This window comes from Anomalospiza imberbis, chromosome 1 (genome assembly GCF_031753505.1).
Source record: "Anomalospiza imberbis isolate Cuckoo-Finch-1a 21T00152 chromosome 1, ASM3175350v1, whole genome shotgun sequence".
NCBI classification, from domain to species: Eukaryota; Metazoa; Chordata; class Aves; order Passeriformes; family Viduidae; genus Anomalospiza; species Anomalospiza imberbis.
The window spans coordinates 95,092,604-95,100,031 of NC_089681.1; positions in this window are offsets into that span (position 1 = coordinate 95,092,604).

Sequence of the window (7,428 nt, forward strand, 5' to 3'; positions counted from 1 at the left end):
ATTCCACTGAAATCTAGAAAGATTTTACTGAATGTCATAGCTTTTCAAAAAAGTTTTCATCATGAGAGGAGGAGCTTCTCTTCTAGAAGAAGAAAAGGAATCCAAGAAGCAAAGCACAAAGAAAAGACAGAGAACAATGCCAAGAAAGCAGAAGTTATGCGAAAAATAACCATACTTAATAAATTGTATTAGTTCAATATTCGTATTCATATTATAGGAGAAAAATATAAAGATTCCCAGAGGAAAATTTATCTCAAATACTTGTGATTCTGGCTGAAGCAATACCACTTTTTTTACTAAACAAAACAATGTTTATCAAGATGGTTTTACCTAGAAAAAATTAGACTTAAAATTACTGTTAAACAATGTGATTATTTGATTAAAGGAAAGATGGATCTTAAAAATCCTGGTTATGTTGTAGAAAGGAACTAATTATTCAGACAAGCTGAGAAGGAAAGATAACTAGAAAAGAATGAAGGATCTGTCCAAGTCCATCCCCTAGTTAGGATCTCTGACATTAATTGACACTCAAAATTATTCAAATTAGTTTTTATTATTTCTGAATTTCAAATGTCATTGGGAAATTTTCAGTTTCAATTACATTGAAGCATTTTAGCCAAATTTGAAAAGAGCATGTCTAGAGAGATTAAATATCTCAAATTAAAAAAAAAAATCATAACATCTGCACAGTAATGCAGAAAATCTATTCCTTAGTAGATGCAAATATTCTACTGTAAGAATTCCATTGGAAAATACAATTCAGTCTACTTTTCATAATTTCACAAGAAAATGTTTCACAAGAAAATGTTAGAAAAAAAGAATCACAATGCATTTGCCGACACTTTGCATGTACAATTCTGATATTTTCTTTTCAGATGTTCTCTGTTTTTAGAAGAGGAATTTAAAAACTGTTTTAACAAAATATTAGGTGTTGCCAGTCTTTGTCTTTTTAATGGTAAACATCCATTCAAGTTTAATCCAATATTCCTTAGGTTGTTCTGGAAGTACAGAGGTATATGTCTACCAACACCAAAGGCAGATTACACACTGTAGGCGTGCACATTTGGTTCACACAGCAAGGCTAATAAGGATGATTAAATCCACCAGAATGCCAATGTTTCTCCATTATTTTGGACTTTATCAAGCCAGAGAAGATACCAAGAGAGTAGGCTGTATTTTTGTCACCTCTATTTTCCCTTGTTCAAATTTTACCAGGAAATAACTTTCCTATAGCACTAGATGTCACATGTAATTTGTGTGATAAATAAGTACTTATACATGCAGATTGTTATTCACTTACTCAGCCTTTTCCTTATGTTCCCCATCAGGCAGGCATTCTGAGAAAGCTAAAAACCAGGATCATATAGCTTCTTTCTGAATGATGTACATATTACATATCAAGTGTTTTTCTTTATTCAGAAATACTTTTTATCAAATTCTGAGAATAAATGTAACTCGTGTATGTATTCATTCATATAACCACAGTATTCAGATTGTAGTCTTTAAGAACAGGCAACATTGATTACCCCATTTTGGCTCAGCTTCCTGTGCTGGGCATTTGATGGGTGATGAGATAAAACATAAAACAATTGATGTTTAACAGAGCTGCAGACTAACCTATAAAAGAATAATTAATGGCTTGTCATTGCTAGATTTAACATTAAGTGGAGGGTTTTTTTAAATTATCTAACTAAACAAATAACATGCCTAGTTATTGTTCAGGTGTAAAAATCAATGTATTTCAGCTAATTCTGAGAAGGGCTGATTTTGGACAGTCCCTGTGCAATGGTTTTGGAGTTCTTTGAAACAAATTAAAACCTTTTTTTTTCCAGCCAGTATGCTGCACACATACTTGAAATAATTAAGTGAATATTTAAATGTTTGGCTTGTGCTATTCACACATAAAGGAATTTTTCTATTCATTTGAAAGGTAACAGCTTTAAGTCCAAAATAATTAACACTTTCATTAAATATGCTGTTCATGATCACTCTCAAAAAATTCTAAGTTCCCTTTAAAAAACACAATAATCCCATTTGAATATATCTGAAGTTGAAAATCCTTTGGCCATTGTATAAGAGAACAGACATTTACATTTAAAATTAGAATGCTTTAGCTGTATAACACCCTGAACAATCCCTCACCTTGTATGGATTCAGACGTTTACTGAAATATTGCTGGGAAAAAAAACAAACCAAACCAAATCAAACCAAACCCCCAGAGATAAAGGTCACTTACTGTTAAGTCATTGCAATTCTAGACAGCCTGGCCAGTGCCCACCACTGATGACTGGCAGACTTGCTCTTGGAAATTAGATTCTTCAGTTGGGTAGGTGAAAAAAATGCTTGTGGAGCTTCTCCCTCTTCCAAAGCTGACATGTAAATCCAAGTCACAATATCTAAAAAGTTGAAGAGATTATTCCATTTTACAACCTTTCAGATGCCTTGTCTTGACATATTGCTAATGTGGACAGAAAGGTTTACCTTATATGTTGTTAAAGATTAAGTTTATATTGAGTATGAGAGGTACACATGTCAGCTGATAGGACAGGAAGGTGATGACTCCTTGATGTCTGGTTTTGGTTAAAAATATGTGGGTTGGAAAAGGAATTGATTGATTTCATCAATATCTCAAAGCAAATTCTAAATAATTTAAGCACATACAATATTTTTTCCTTAAAATTTACAGTTTTGCTGGAAGAGAAGATCGATGAAGAGGCCGATTTAGATGATATTCCAAGACTGCCATATCGAGATTAGGATCTTCATTTTATCTTACCATGATCGTTTGCCACACACTGGTTTGGCTAGAGAGGTCCAGATGAAGGCTGCTGGAATCTCAGGAAAATTGTAAAGGTCGCAGACAGCAGCAGATTCACAGCTGACAAAAATTGTTCAAGAAAAGTGGGGGAAATGTGTGGGCTTTGTGAAATTTGCCTTAACACAGCTGAACAGATTCAATTGGGTTCAGTGCCAGCAAAGGAGGAGCAGCCTATTGATGATTAGGAAGCATTACTTCAAAACACAGCATCTAGGGGTGATTGTGAAGAGCCTAGTTCTGTTCCTGTTTTTAAAACCAGGAATGTGTTTGAAGCTACTAACATGAAAGTCCTCCAGACATATAATTTGTTTGGCCTCCTCACAATTCTCTGGAATGCTCATCCTACATAGCTGCCTAAGAACTTCTCCTTTAAAGGAGCTATGAGTCACATCTATAAGAAGACTCTGTATCTTTTTCTAAGATTCATACAACTATCAAAGTCCTGTTTTCAAGCAGGTACCAAAACTGCCAATCAAGCTCCACCTAAACACACAAAAATAATACAATGCCTTCTTGTGCATCAGGCAACATATTTTTTGTAGGAAAGGCACACACCAAAGCCCTGGTGAAAACTCATCTATACCACTGTGGATATTTCTCATTCCTGAGGTTCAAATAGGAGAAATTCCATCTGAAGTAAAGGCAAACAAAGACTGAAGCAGTTAAGTAGGGACATGGAGGACCTATGGAATAAGAAGAAAACTAGCAAGGTAAGACAACAGCTGAGAGAGCTATCATCACTTTCAAGAAAGTTAGCAAGGATGAAATCCAAGGAAGGAAAAAAGCTACTGAAGTGCAAGGAAAATAATGTTTAACAACAGAAATCAATTCATTACTTCTTTCCAAAAGGAAAACCTCAGCATCAACAGTATAGTAGCAAATGTCCCTTGTATTGGGAAGAATGGTGAGGAAAACATGCATGCTGTCTATGCCTCTACAAAGTTCACACAGAGGAAACCAAAACCCTATTTTTCACCTCTCATGTCACCACAATAAGATATGCCCTTATTTACATAGTCTGAATGTACACATTCATTTTGGCACCAACAGAGAAAATTACAAGACTAGTACATTCCTTCCTCTTTCAAGGCTCAAAATACTAAATCCTAAAGGAAGAAGAGACTTACCAGACTTTTGTATAAGTTCTGAACATTTCCCCATGAATGGAGGTGCACAAATAACTTTCAGAAAGATCTGAGTCACTAAGGAGCTTTGAAAGTTTTACCCTATGGATGGAACCCATATAAATACAGCCAACTGGGCAGCTTAGTTTCAGTGGGAAAAGGGGATGTGAGGGTGATAGCAACAATGGGATGTTTACAGTTTGGAAATTTGCCTGACTGTGCTTTGGGCATGGATCCAAATGTTCTAGTTCTGAAAGTAACCAGCCTTTCCTCAGCACCTCCTCCCCCTTGTTTTTCAAAGTCTATATTATTTTCATAGTGGTCTCTTGGCACTGTTCATTCCAGCCAATGGAATACATTTGGCTACATTTTGGCTTTTGAGCCAAAAGTGTAGTGATGGCTCCGGGTTGAGGGAGAGCAAGACATGGGAATCTCGTGGGAAATGGGACCAGTCTGTACTGGCAGGTCTTACTTGCAAGGGAATTGCCAGCTGCTAGCACTGAGGTCAGGATGGAGTTTTCCCCAGATCAGATTGGCACTAGTCTATGGGGTTTTTTGCCTTTCCCTTCAGCATCAAGCATGACCACTGTTAAGGGCTCTCCAGTCCCTTTCTTCCAGGCTGCTCATGCACCTCAAAGAGGGCCTCTTGTGCCCTGCAGCTGAAGGGAGGAAGGCCTTTTTCCCCCCATGGTGGTCTAGCAAGTCTCTCTAGTAGGTTTTTTTGCCTTTGTCTGCAGCACTGAGCACAGTCCCTTGCCAGGGCTCCTCTGGGCCCTTACAGCTCTGTTCCTGCCTGCTGCCCTTGCACTTCCCAGACACTACTGGTGCCCTGGGTCTCTCTGACTCTTCTGCCCACTACAGGCTTGGGGCACCAGCCTGCTCCTTGCTACATGTGCATCGTGTTAATGCTTGCAAGCATCAGCTATGAAACAGATTCCGAAAAGTAAAAGAAAATTACGTAACGTAAATTCAGATATAAAAATAAAATACCATTCTCTTTGTAATATTTCAGATTTGTGTCCTTGAACATGTTTTTAAAGATGAAAAAGCCTTGGTATTTCAAGAAAATAACAGTCTCATCATTGTTTGACTCATGGTGAGCATCGTGAATAGGATAGAATAGAATAGAATAGAATAGAATAGAATAGAACAGTGCAGGACAGAATAGTTCTGCTATGTTATGCCCAGCGTTCTGCATGACAAGCTATGACCCACATCTGAGTGTTCTATCCAGGAGAGCGGCTCTCTGCAGAGACACCTACAGCATCACTCAGGTTGAGCTGGAACATACCCCTACATCCCTGGGCAGGAGTCAGGGGTATAGATGGGAGGGCAGCCTTTAAGCACAGACAGGGCCCTGGCAGAAGATCTGCACTGATCATGTGCTCTCCTGTAGACATTGATGGTTGACCACTTCAGAGACAGCATTTTGGGCCAGATGGACCTCAGCTCTGATGGAGCACTGATGTTCTCTGGGTCTTATGTTTTAAAAGGTTTTTCCAAGAGAAATGTCTGAGGCATTTCTACAGGTGAATACAAGGAGAAAAAAAAATCCACAGGGAAATGAACATGTATTGCTCACATCAAACAATTTGTAACCATTTAGTCTGAAGCACCTCCTGCCCCTGACTGAGGGATTGATCTCAAATCTAGATCTCTGATCTAAGTGTCAGAGATGTGGGGGTTTGCCCAGCTAAACTGGATAAACACAAAGGACTTTCAAAAAATACAGTTTTGATGTGCTTTTTGCAAATGTGTTCAGGTGATCAAATGTTCTTGAGGTGATCCACAGCTCTCACCTCCATGAAAAGGTATGTGCCTCCTTCCTACAAAGTGAGAGAGCCAATGCCCAGGCTGCAACACAAATGCCTATTCCATCCCCTCTTCTAGTGTAGGGCTAGGAAGAAATGTCATCAAAGATATCCTGAGCATCTAGTGGTAAGGAAAGGAGGAGGAAGCAACAAGAGCCAAATCAAATTAAATCAATTTGGATCAAATTGAATTGAATCAAATAGCTGAGTCGTAAAGGATGATCATGGAGTCCAACTGCCTGACTACTTCAGGGCTGACCAAAATAAAAAGCATGGTATTAAGGGCATTGTCCAAATGTCTTTTAAAACACTGACAGGCTTGGGGGATTGACCACCTCTCTCAGGAGCCTGTTCCAGGGTTTGATCACCCACTGGATAAAGAAATGCTTCCTCATGTCAAGTCTGAACCTCTTCTGAGGGGCACAGCTTTGAGCCATTCCACATGACCTTGCACTGGGTCCCAGGGAAAAGAGGGACCTTTTCTCCTTCCTTGCCTCAGAAAGTTGTAGAGACCAGTGAGGTTGCCCCTCAGCCTTCTTCTCTCCAAACAAGAAAACCCCAGTGTCCTGAGCTGCTCCTCACAGGACACCCTGCAAGCCCCTTCCACAGCTTTGGTGCCTTCTCTGGATTCATTCAGGAACCTTCACATCCTTTTGAAATCATGGAGCTCAGAAGCACACAAAACACTCAGGGTGAGGCCACATCAACACCAAGTACAACAGGATAATCCCTTCTTTGAAGTGGCTGGTGAAGCTGTATTTGATCCATCCCAGGATGTGGTTTGCCTCCTGGGCTGCCTGGGCACACACTGCTGACTCCTGTTGAGCCTCCTTCCAGCCAGCACCCCCAGATCCCTCCTGCAGGACCGCTCTCCAGCCACTCCTCATCCAACTTAAGACGTTTGCCTGCCATTACTCCTTCCTATGCGCAGAATCTGACATTTATCCTTGTTCCGTTTCATGCCACTGATGTTTGCCCAAATACTCCAGGCTACCCAAATCCCTCTGCAAGGCCTTTTGTCCCTCGGGAGCACCAGCAGCACCTCCCAGTTTGGAATCATCAGCAAACTTGTTCATGTTGCATTCAATTTCTGCATCCAGATCACTGAGAGATATATTGAACAGAACTAGCCCTAGAATGGAGCCCTGAAGAACACTGCTGGTGACCAGTCACCAGCCAGATGTGGCCCTGTTCACCGCAACTCTTGAGCTCTGTACTTCAGCAAGATCTTCATCCAGCACACCATGAACTTACTCATCCCACAGCTGGAAAAGTTGTCCCAAAGGATGCTGTGAGGTACAGTACTAAAAGCCTTACAAAAACCCAGAAAAACCGCGGCTGCTCTTTTTACTTTGTCTGCCCCGGTCAGCTCCCGAATGCCCGGCTTGGGCTTCTCAGCTTTTCGTCGGGGCCGGGGCTCGCCGCAGTTTCCGGGCGCTTTTGCTGTCGCGCTCCGGGGTGGGCTGATGGCCGCGCTTTGCCGTCGGCGCGAGGGAAGAAACAAAGAGGCAGGGAATTCGTCCAAATCCGTCCGCGTGGCGGCTGGATGCTTTATTGGCTGCGAGAGCTGCGATGGAAAGGCTGCAGCCGATCCCAGCTTCGCACGGACGCAAATGGCCTTGAGCATGCTGAGGAGTGGGATCAAATAGGGAAGGGACAGGGCGGACGGGGAGTC